This window comes from Anser anser (assembly GCF_964211835.1).
Source record: "Anser anser genome assembly, chromosome: 2".
NCBI classification, from domain to species: Eukaryota; Metazoa; Chordata; class Aves; order Anseriformes; family Anatidae; genus Anser; species Anser anser.
Window position 1 is genome coordinate 78,469,031 of NC_139721.1, and position 12,178 is coordinate 78,481,208.

Below are 12,178 nucleotides of genomic sequence, written 5' to 3' on the forward strand. Positions count from 1 at the left end.
TTCCTTTTTAAAGAGCAGATTTCCTTATGGGAAAAAAAAACACCACACAACACAACACCAAGGCAACCAGTCTCATTCCAGTACTTTCAGGTTCTGTTTTTATTGCTGTCAGCTCTCTCCTACTTCCAATTATTTATGGAACAAGCTCTGAGTCACATGGTGGAGCCGGAATGATCCAGGAGTTTGTTGAGCGAAGGGAAACAGGAAAAGAAGGGCCTGGCGGTTCAGGCAAATGACATCAGTGCTTCGGCATCCCGTCCTGGGCCTTGAAAAACTCAGCGCTTGCTGCTAGAAGCATTGTGGAGCAATACTCAGAGGCAGAAGCGGTTTGTTTTTTTGGCTGGCCTGCAAAATAACACTAGATGTGGTCTTGCAAGGTGTATGGATAGCGATGAGTCAAGTGGGAGATACGGATATGTAAATTATAGCAAGGGAAATAGCTGAAAGTATTTAAGAAAAAGCCCATCAAAATGGGCGATTGTGCATCTGCAAAAAGTACAGAAACTGTAAGGAGTGTCTAATCTTCTTTATATTTCTTAGTCGATTGCCAGCGCAGGTTTGCTTGGCCGGATTTTCTTATTTTTCCTTCTTGAAAGTAGGGATTATGCCTAGGTGACAATTCTTGTGTACTCTGCAAGCACAAAGCTAGCAAAGCTTATTTATTTTCCAGGATAATGAAAAGGAAGCTGCCAGACACTCATCACAGCCAGATATCCTTTGTCCCTGGGTTCTTGAGACTGTGCTTCTGGTACCACATAAGAGATTAGCTGGAAAATCTTGAGATGCTAAAGCAGCATGTTTGCAATGACGTATTTGCCTTTCAAAGTGGGGCTTTGGCTTAAGGACCACTCAATGGCATAGCTGATAAGACTCGGTGAAGTCTAGCACATTGCTATAGCTCAGTACACAGTGCCTAGGACAATGGTTGTCTCTGTAGCTGCTACAATACAAGAACAACACAAAACTCTATGGCAGTGCCTGGTTCTTGGGATGTACGTTGATGGAAACAAAATCAAGTATATGTTCATGTTAAAATATTTTCTTTTTTAAACTTGATTTGCATAAATGTATGGGGCACCAGCACTGTTATTCCATTATTTGCTTACTCTAGTCCAATGTGTAGTTTTTAAGGAACACGTGTATATTTGCTGTTAGTAATGATGTTTTACTGACCTACTATCTAAGAAAATACACCTTGTGACAAGCTGGTGAAAAACCATTTTGTAAAAGAACAAGCTCAAAATACAGAACGTATTTTACAACCCCACATTGGTTCTGTTTTCTGCATTAGGATTTTCTTGTTGAAATGACTGAAAGAGCCCTGGTTTAGCCTCTGCAGCATGACCCAGGTGTTCAGCTGTGTTCTAGAGAGAGCGAAACCAAAGCGTGGAGCACTAAAGACGACGTGCCACTGCAGGCCAGGGATGTGCACGCTGCTGCAGCCACTGCTACTTTAATGCCTGTCACTCTTCCAGGCCCTGTATATTGCCCTGGGGGAGTGTGGTGTGGGAAAAGGTACAGAAGAAGGAGGTGTAGGCACTAAGCCTGCCCATCAGGTATGTCATTCCTCCCTAAATGTGCTCATTTGCAGTAGACACGAGCGGCAGATAAAGCGAAGCAGCCTCAAGCTGCCCAGCCCCATGCTGCTGGAAGGGAAACAGCCACAGCAGAGGGGCTGGGCAGGTTGGGTAGCAGTGTGAGGGGCAGAGCCGCGAGACCACGTCAGGAGGAAGGAGGGAGAGCAGCAGCAGGCAGCGATAATGATGGCACAGCTAAAAACCTAACTCCTCAGCGGGAAGGCGCAAGTGCAGGTGTGAGAGGTGAGGCCACGATGGCTCGCAGATGACCTGCAGTGGCCACAAGTGTGTTTATTTTGGCCAGTGAAGCTCTCTGGCCCTGCCTGCCAAACGTATTTTAGGAAGCTGGTTGGTGCTGAGGCCCCGCCATCGCCGAGGCAGCCTCTGTGGGGAGAGGATGCTCTTGCAGGAGGAAGGCCTAGTGAGGAAGTTGCGGTGCTGGACCCCACCGTCCACACCCGTTGGCACCAGAGCCTCTCTGCCCTGTGCCCAGGAGCGGCCACAGGCACTGCACTTCCTCTTTTGCCTTTAAGATGTGGTTTAGTGAGGGGAAGAAAAAGGTAGCGCAAGGAGAGTAGCAAATGTCTTTTTTTTTTTGAGGAGAGGTGAACATGCCCACGAGTCCTTTCCCTGCTAGCAGCTTCAGTGCTGCTGCAGCGGGCACGGCTGGCTCGGGGGCACAAAAATAAACGTGTGATTCACTAGGAGGCAATCTCAGGAATGATGAGTGTTTAAAACAGCCTTAATTAAAGCCTTATATTTTGTCAATGAAGGCGCGTGTTCAGATTACAGCAGTCCAGGTTAGCAAAAGGCTATACAGGGAAACACTGCAGCAGCAGACGGTTTTGTGTGTGGGAGGGGAGTTAAGATGTTTCCTTGACAGCTCCAAGAGTTCGCACAGGAGGACCAGAGAGCGCTCCCACAGCAGCAGCAGCCAGTCAGAAACCACCAGACCTTATGTGGGTTAGTCACGTCAGGTCACAAGATGTGACATTAACTGGTGACTCTTGCACATGCTGCAAATGGCTTGTTTTCCTATGCGGAGAGCAATTCATTTCCTTCTTTCTTGGGAAAATAAGCAGACAAAAAAACTGTTTTGATTGGATACAATATTTTGACAGCATCCAAGCTTTGTTGAGGCATTTAAATGTGTTTGAACCTCCCTTAATTCCCTTTCAAAATCACATTTGGTCAGGTTTCGAAATAGAAAAAAATGATATTTGAAGATGTCCAAATAATGATTTTGGCTGTCCTATTTTTTCTCTCATTCTTTTAGCTTAAACTGTTCTGTGATTTTTGTTCCAAATGTGTAGGTCACTTCTCTCCCCCAAGAAACTTCATGAATATTTGTTTTTATAGTTATAAATATAGCATGTTATATATGTGTAAATATTTTGACTATTTTAAACGTAATACGTGGCCAGACCAGGTGTGAGCAAGCATCATCATCATTCCTCTGCTTTAGTCACCTTTTTCTGAAGAGGAATTCAGGTTCCTATGTGTGCTTCATGCTTTTTTTGTCTCCAGCAAAATCAGCCACTGTGAAATTCCCAGGAACAACTGTCTTGGTTCTTTGCTTTAAAAATCTCACACTTTGCCTATAAGTGACTGTATTTCCAAAGAGTCTCCGTTTTTTTTTTTTCTTTTCTATAAGGAATGGTAAATAAGGCTATTTCTAAAGAACTCTCTGGGCTCACACTGACACCAAACTTAGAACTCTGTCTGCAAAATCTGTTTCAGGGGAAGCCCCTAAAAGCAGAGCTATTCCAATTATTATGAAACTCTCATGAAACAGCTTAGTTCTGACACAGGCTGAAGGTCTGACCTGTATTTAAGACTAGGTCTTGATATGGAAGCTGGACGTTTTCAGTGGTGTTACAGGTTACATTTTGGGTTTTGCTCTAACAGCACTTTGAAGGAGGAGACATAACTAAAGGAAAAAAAAAAAGCAGCAAATAATTATTTTGCATTTGAAGCCTGCCATCCAAAGAGAACTGGATTTCGCCTTGAATGTGTACATTATTGGAGGAAATATGTTCCGAGTTAAAGGAGTAAAATGTGTTATGAAAACTGAAGAATATGTGGATGTTTCCTGTAAACAACAGTGTGAAAGAGGAGGATAGAAGTTGAATGGTTCTTGTGTTTTCATCCATGGCCCTGGCAGCTGAGAAAATAAATGGCTGATTTAGTGAAGCTGAAGTAGGTTGCAATAAGAGAATAATTGTAATTACCATTGGAATACAAAGCTTCGACACAAGGCCAGTTACAGATGTCCTGTAACACCATGACTATTTTTAATTACTTTGTATGTGGGAGAGGAAAAAATGTTCTATTTGGGTGTATCGTCGGCATCAAAAATTCAGGAAACATTAGCGACATGACCCTTAAGCCAGATTTGAGCTTTGAGCTTTGCCCCTTTCTCTCGGACAGTAACATGTGACTTTAAAGTATTTCCTATGGTCTGGGTTTTTCGTTTGTAAATGCATTATAGACTTTTTACTGCCTCCTGGTAGCTTCAGTTTCATTCCCACAACTCTGTTAGACACCCTCTGTATTCCTAGAAAGTACATTTTTGCTTCGTATGGGTGATATGTGACATCTGCTTGAACATGGAGGGTAGACAACCAGCTCAGATGCCCCAAAACTGAGTTTCTTCAATCCCATGGAAATGCCTTTAAGAGAACCAGGAAAATTCTTTTGTGGGCAAACACACAGATATTTTTTTCTTTGTTTCATTAGTTCATGCATGTTCTGAAATTTTTTAACAGGAACATTCAGAGAACTATTTTACTTCCCTTATGTGCCTATGCTATAGTGCTGTCAGCAGACACAGTCTGGCCTGTGGATTAAAATAACAGAGGAATATGAGTGCATCAAGATCTCTGCCTGAAGTAGTGGCCATATAATGGTGTAGATGAAGATCTGGCTACAACTTTTCAACTTTCTTCACCAGCACAAATTCTAATACACATCCGTATTGAACAGCTACGTGTATGTAAAGGAAGAGTTGTTAAAAGAATGTCTGAGGTCTTGTTATGAAACAATTCCCAGGAAGTGAGAAGATGAATGCAATAAAATAATATTCTGACCACTCTACTTCCCAAGTATTTCATAAACATTAGCTTGTTCTCAAAACACTTCTATGAGCTACAGAAGCTTCATCCCCAGTTTACAAAAGAGGGATCTGAAAGGCAGTGAGTTGGAAATTTCAGTGAAGCTCCTGACTATCACATACTTGCCTTGGCTCGATCCAACTGGCTTTCTCTCCAGGCACTGAAACTTTCAATGCTTCCTATAAAAACTACACTGTGGGCCTTCTGAGCCTGCAAAACCAGCGTCCCCAGTGCAGCCATGACTGTTATAACAATACTGACCTTTTATCAGGTGCTTGGCAGCCATTTAAGTTTTTAAGTAATTTTTCTTCGTGACATGGCTATGATAGACTGATCTTTGTCATTCTGAAGCTTGTCCCAGAACATTTTGCCTACTGACTACAGGTAAAGGCATCCTAGGTTAGTGCCATCCCTTCTTGCCAAGCAGCAGGTTGCTCACAACAATTCTCACCTCAAATCTGATATTCCCTTGGATGTACAGTCAGTGGTATCACAGATTCACAGATTCACAGATTTCTCTAGGTTGGAAGAGACCTCAAGATCATCGAGTCCAACCTCCGACCTAACACTAAGTACTCCACTAAACCATATCCCTAAGCTCTACATCTAAACGTCTTTTAAAGACCTCCAGGGATGGTGACTCCACCACCTCCCTGGGCAGCCCGTTCCAATGCTTAATAACCCTTTCGGTAAAGAAGTACTTCCTAACATCCAACCTAAAACTCCCCTGTCGCAACTTTCGCCCATTCCCCCTCGTCCTGTCACTAGGCACGTGGGAGAATAGACCAACCCCCACCTCTCTACAGCCTCCTTTCAGGTAACTGTAGAGAGCGATGAGGTCGCCCCTGAGCCTCCTCTTCTCCAGGCTGAACAAGCCCAGCTCCCTCAGCCGCTCCTCGTAAGACTTGTTCTCCAGACCCCTCACCAGCTTGGTCGCCCTTCTCTGGACTCGCTCGAGCACGTCCATGTCCTTCCTGTAGCGAGGGGCCCAGAACTGAACACAGTACTCGAGGTGCGGCCTCACCAGAGCCGAGTACAGGGGCACAATCACTTCCCTCGACCTGCTGGCCACACTGCTTCTTATACAGGCCAGGATGCCGTTGGCCTTCTTGGCCACCTGAGCACACTGCTGGCTCATATTCAGCCGACTATCCACCAATACTCCCAGGTCCTTCTCGGCCAGGCAGCTTTCCAGCCACTCATCTCCCAGCCTGTAGCTCTGCTTGGGGTTGTTGCAGCCCAGGTGCAGGACCCGGCACTTGGCCTTGTTGAACTTCATGCAGTTGACCTCAGCCCATCGCTCCAGCCTATCCAGATCCTCCTGCAGAGCCTTCCTGCCCTCGAGCAGATCAACACACGCACTTAGCTTGGTGTCGTCTGCAAACTTACTGAGGGTGCACTGGACGCCCTCATCCAGATCATCAATAAAGATATTAAAGAGGACCGGCCCCAGTACCGAGCCCTGGGGGACTCCACTAGTGACCGGCCTCCAACCAGATTTGACTCCATTCACCACAACTCTCTGGGCCCGGCCATCCAGCCAGTTTCTAACCCAGCGAAGCGTACGCCAGTCCAAGCCCCGAGCAGCCAGTTTCTCGAGGAGAATGTTGTGGGGAACGGTGTCAAAAGCCTTACTGAGGTCAAGGTAGACCACGTCCACAGCCTTTCCCTCATCCACCCAGCGCGTCACTTGGTCATAGAAGGAGATCAGGTTCGTCAAGCAGGACCTGCCTTTCATAAACCCATGCTGACTGGGCCTGATCGCCTGCTTGCCCTGCCTATCCTTCAGCCTTTTCCCAGAACTATATAATTAGAGCAAATATAGTTGATTCAAGTTAACTCACCTGTTTGGGGTTGGATTTGTTTTATATTTGTTTTATATATTTGTTATATGGGGCTATGTTTTATAGCAAAGTCCCTACCCACAATAACTTTGCCATGATTTGTTTGGGACTGGAGCAGAGTTATATGACTGCAATCATTTTGGTCTGGTCCTTGTGCTCTACAGAAAACGACTGCTTTGGAACTGCGGAAATACATGAAACCTTCGTGAAAAGTTTATTTCCCAGGGAAACAAGCTGTATTCTGGCAGTTTCACTTTTTATGGGTATTGTTTGGCTTTTGCTGTCATTTTTCTGTTGAAATTAATCCTTTCCAAGGCATGTGATACCTCTTCCTTGTGGCATTTCCATTAGCAGGATCGGCTTCATTGCCTCAAATGGCCTTTATTCAGGACTTCAGCATATGCTTGAAGTAATAGGATGCTTTGAAAAAAGCCCGGGCCTTTATATGAAACTGTTGCCGTATCATATTATCTGGTCCTTGTGCTTCACTGCAGTCCTGCATTACGTGTTTTCCCGATTACGGCCTGTACCTTGTGAATGCCCATGGCTGAGGGTGTTCCTCTGAGGCAACAGCCTGCATCTATCAGGGCCCAGCATTTTGCAAAGGATGTGTTTTTATACTTTCTTTTAGCAGGGCTTTTGTACAAGAGGCCTCGAAGGGGCTTCGGGCTTCCACTGACAAACTGTGGGCAGTCCTCCAATGTTTCATACAATTACTGGGAAACTTGTGGGGGGATATTTTATTGTACTTCTTGCTCTTTATGTATGACCTGCAGTAGAAGAGCCCTGAAATCATGACCCTGTGGAAGCAGTGCCTCTGGAAATTGGGACCAAATTCCTCCACAAAGGTAGCAAATTTTCTGTAGTCTGAGATGTTTTCTCAAAAGAGTTTTGAGACTCATCTATTATAAATCACATGCTCTGGCCATTTTTTCATGTTTTAAGGAACATGTTTTGTTTTGTTTTGTTTTGTTTTCCAACTACAACCATTTTCTCAAAACAGCCATGCTTTGTTTATCTTGCAGAACTCTCCTGACATTACTATTTCATGTTTTATTGAATAATCTGCTCACCTAAGTGACTAAATTATTTCTTATGCACCCCCTTTTTCTGTCACCCAGACACATAAAGGAATGCTTTCTAAGGAGTCTTTGGAGACAACAGGGATATGTAAAGATATTTAAAGGATAAATGAAGATAAATTACATTTCCTTTCCAAACACTTGTAGCTCCAAAGTAAATATTCTGTATTATTACTAGTTGGCTCACTATTTGAAAAGACCACTCTGCCTTTATGTTTCAAATCCAAGTGGATATGGTGGATAATAAGATAATTAGCACGTGTGTTTCTGAAGTACTGTCTAGCAGGTTTATCACTTAGCCAGTGGTTTGTTCCCCCTACCATGGACGAATAAAGGGGAGAATCCCTTAGAAAATAAAGGGTAGATTTCTAAGGTTAATAGTGCTGACAATAAATGGGGGCCCACACTCAGAGTTTACTCGTTATTGGATGTCTTACCAGTTTTTGCAAGGCCTGTGTGATGTGGACAACTAAAGTTCACTTCAAGCTATGACTCAACTGAAATCCCCTTGCACGTCATTAAGACTTTATCCTCCAGACTCAGTCACTCCAGAAAATTACATTTAGGCCTCTTAATGCCATGGACATCTTACCTAATTACTTCTTAAAACAAATAAATAAACAATCAAATAAATAAATAAATAAATAATAAAATAAAAAAACAAGACTGTGGTGCTTTCCTCTGCTTTCGTGCTCAATCCTCCCTCCTGTAATTGGATCCACTTGAAGTTAATTAAGTTCTTGGTGCAAATTATGAAGCTGCCTCAAAGTTTATATTAGGCTCACAAATAGCAGCAAGAGTAGGTAATACTGATGACTCCTCCTTTTTGCCAGCGGGGAAGATGTGTTTACTACAGGCTGGGAAGGCAGCTGAACCCCTCCAGGAGGTAATGTCACTCAGCACTGCTCGTCAAACTTGGCTCTCCTGACTCCTGAGCCATTCCTGTGGTTACCTGCACAGGCTTCCTCATTGTGTGCTCGCTTTGATGCTAAGAGGCAGTGATAATTGCAACGTTGTGAAATACTTGGAAGATTGGCTTGGCTGAAGGACATAAATCCAGAAGAGGAAATTCTGGGAGGATGAATGATTTCACAGACCAAAGGCTTTGCATGTTGACATGATAGCAATAAAATTTTTTAACTCTGAGCATTGCAGTCTAAAGTGAAAGGAAACCCTGGCAGTCTCTAATGATTGATGCATTTAGACCTTATTGCTTTCCCTTTGCTTTATGGTCGGTGCAGAGGAATGAGACTGGCACCAACACTATTCCTCATGAGTCAAAACAAGAGCTTACTTGGCGGCTAAACCTGTGAGATCATGGAAGAGTGCAAGAGCAGCTCTGGGTTATTATTTCATTGAGCTGGCAGATGCCAAGAAGATCACACGATACAATTATCTCAGCCTCCAGGTAAGAAGCAGGCACTTTGACTCCCTGCTGTTGACTGCATAGTAGTAATACTGACTGGAGACAGTCTTTTCTGATTTCTTTTTTCTTTCTTTTTTTTTTATAAGAATTATGGCATGAGTGCTGCATCCTGGTGGACCTTCTACACTATTTACTTGGCTCTGAGTCACTGAAGTTGATTTAAAACAGTAGGCAGAGAAAAAATATTTAAGAACAGAAGCTATTTTTCTTCACTTGACAGCTATTGCCCAAAAAAGATCGACATGGTCATGCTGTTTCTCTTTACCTGCAAGCCTCAAGTGAGGGTGGTGATTCTTTGAAACTTATATGAACTCCAAATGAGAGACATAGCAAGCAAAAAAATAAAAAATAAAAATCACAGAGGTTTGAAGAGATCAGATTTTTTAAAAAGCTGACTATGCATTACATGGGTTTTCCAGCACCAGTTAACAGTGATTTAGTTGACTTCTGGGCAATGCAGAGAAATTAAAACCAAGCACCTCTCAAAATTCTTTCTGCGGAGTTTCCTGAAGTCCTTGTAAGCTGAAGAAATTCAGCTTGGCTGACCCAGAGGTCTGTGCTGCTGATTTTTATTATAGTTGTCCCTTGTGACTCGCTTTCAATTACAGGATTGCTGTTGTCACTGTAGCATTATATTTGCCAACACTGTACGATGCTCTGCAGACACTGCAGTAAATAATATAATGGTAGCCAAACTCCTTTCCTCAAAGGTTAGTGGTCTTGAACAAAAAATAAAATTAGCTAGAGAAGTAAAAAATCAGCACATTTAAAGACTCAGCCAAGACAGCGGTCCCAAATGCAGTTCTGACTCTTCCTTACTGTAGTACAAACAAGCAGTTTATAGGTCTTCTGATAACCTGTAGTGTAAAGTTAATTGTGTGTTTTGTTACTGAGATGCAATTTCACATTAGGCTATGAAAATCATATTAAGATTTTCCTAATGAAACTGGCTGTGGAAACTCCTTCTAGTTCTGTACCTTCACTGACATGCGTGAGTTAGGAAGCTGTGGGTGACACAATGAGAAATTTCTTTTAGATTTCATTTCTGCCTAGAGAAATTTAGATGTATTTAGTAAAAACTTTAAAAATAAATTTAGTTAAAAAATAGTAAAAAATTTAGTATTTTGTGGAAATATTGATCTATCTGTATTGGAAAAGGAATGTTCAGGCTCTTTTTAGCTGTTCAGGAGCAAAGAATAGTTGTTTATTTTCTTGCACAGAAAATATGGGATTTGTGGTTAGAATCCAGAGCCGCAAGGAAAGTGTCCTCTGAAGTTAAAGGTGTTAAAACTGGGAAGAAAACAAACAAACAAAAAAGAAAACTGGGTGCTGCAACACCTCACTGTTCCCCCATGCAGATCATTCACTGTGGAGAGGACAGTTCAAAAATTATGTGGCTGTACAATATCATGACTACAAATGCTGTCACTGCCAGTCCTACCTTGTGGTCTTTGTTTTGTGCTGAATCACTACTGAAAATACAATGATTCCTGCTCTGCCAGAAGAAGCACCTGCCTCCCCTGGCCCACAGCGGTTCTGCAAAACAGAAAAACCTGTAAGGCTGGACGACAGGATCTGTGGATGAGAGCATTTCCTAGAAATAAATATTTGAAACCACACAGAACAGGAGAGACAGCAGAGAGGAACCCAAGGGAGGAATTAATACAAAAAATAGGATTTCTCCAGAGTTTAGTTCTCATGTGTGTTTCTAGATTTGTTTCATCAAAAATCTGGATGCTACGTAAACTTCTTTACATAAGTTTATACTACCCAAGTGTTAACTGTATTGATTTGGAAGTGTTTATAGATGAACCACAAGGATGTCAGCAGGCTGATATCTTCTTTTCATCTTCCACAAGACAGGAACCACCTGAATAAGCCTACAGCAAAGGATTTGGGAAGGATGTGATCTCGAGTGCCTGATCAGAGGCTCATGTCAGAGGCCATATGTCAAAGACTGCTGAATGCAAGGCTGTGCAATGCACATTTCTTTTTGCTTTCTTTGTGGAACTTCCTTAAGAGAAATGTCACAGCTCCCCGGGGGTGATAATTGTGAAATTATCCAAGAGAGCTGGCTGCAAGCCAGAGGAGGAGGGGAAGGGAAAGACCCCTGCAGCAGTGTAAAGTATACCAAGAGGAAAAGCTAGTACAGCAAACACAGTGGTGGTGTGGGCACTTACCCTGTTGTAGGGGCTCCACACTAGGATCTCGGGCAAAATGTGCAAGTTTCTCTTTCGTTTTCTGCCTCAGGGCAGGAAAGCGCCAGGAAGTTGTGCAAGAAATGTTTCCCTGGTGGAGGTTTTTTAAAGAGATTACATTGCCTGGGGAGAGCAGAAAGGCTATTTTAGACCATGGAGGACCAAAACGGAATTAAACCCAGAGACAGAGAGAAGGACTTGTTGTGGACTTTCGAGGTTGTCTTGAAAGGCAACCATTTTGGGTTGGAGATGCGAAGACAGGAAATCGTGTCTGACTTTCTCCAAAGAGAGTAAGCGTGTAGCTCAGAAGAGGAGTGGGATACCTGCTATGGGTGAAGAGGAACCAAAGAGGGCTCAGAAGGGCAGTGGGACTATACTAATAATTCTTCCTTTTCTAGAAATCTCCTTAATTTTACAGTCACAGAAAGATAGCTGCAACTTCTAGATGCATGGGGTCGCGGCTTGAAATGAACACAGTTATTTTTGTGTCATCTATTGGGCTCTACTTTGAGAACTTCCACATCAGGTAAATGTAAATTTGGGATGGGTTCAGGAGAGGAGATGCAGCAGTCCTAGATATTAATGCCTGTGCCATATTCTGTAAAATGTAATCATTCTAATGAAATCTGCTGTCTTCATTTGTCCTACACTGTAGTGCCGCATAATGAATTTGACATAAGAGATGTTTGCAAATCAGTCTCTAATGGAGACCTGAGATTTCTAGATAATACACTGCAGCAGAAACAAACTCTGTGAGGGACTGTCAACACAAACAAGACATCCACTGAGGTTACCAGTGAGACCTGGTGTAAATACCATTCCAGCAAATTCAGAGGAAGTTACACAAAGCCTGTGCTTTACCCTGGTTTATGCAAAGTCTTCATTGTGCCTTATTCAGTAAACTTGAAAATGTCTCAGGCAAAGGAAAGAGGAAATTC

At 42.9% G+C, this 12,178-nt stretch overlaps 1 protein-coding gene across 2 annotated transcripts in view; it reads left to right on the top strand.

Moving 5' to 3' along the window:
• Nucleotides 1-11,919, top strand: part of LOC310894780 (uncharacterized protein) — a 76,054-nt gene extending 64,135 nt beyond the window's left edge. Inside the window, exons 9-10 of one of the 2 annotated variants that reach the window (XM_083825311.1) lie at nucleotides 1,292-9,024; nucleotides 9,129-11,919. The gene's annotated coding sequence lies outside the window, so the exon portion shown is untranslated. The other variant, XM_083825312.1, reaches the window with a different exon arrangement.
• The last annotated feature ends 259 nt before the right edge of the window (nucleotides 11,920-12,178 follow it).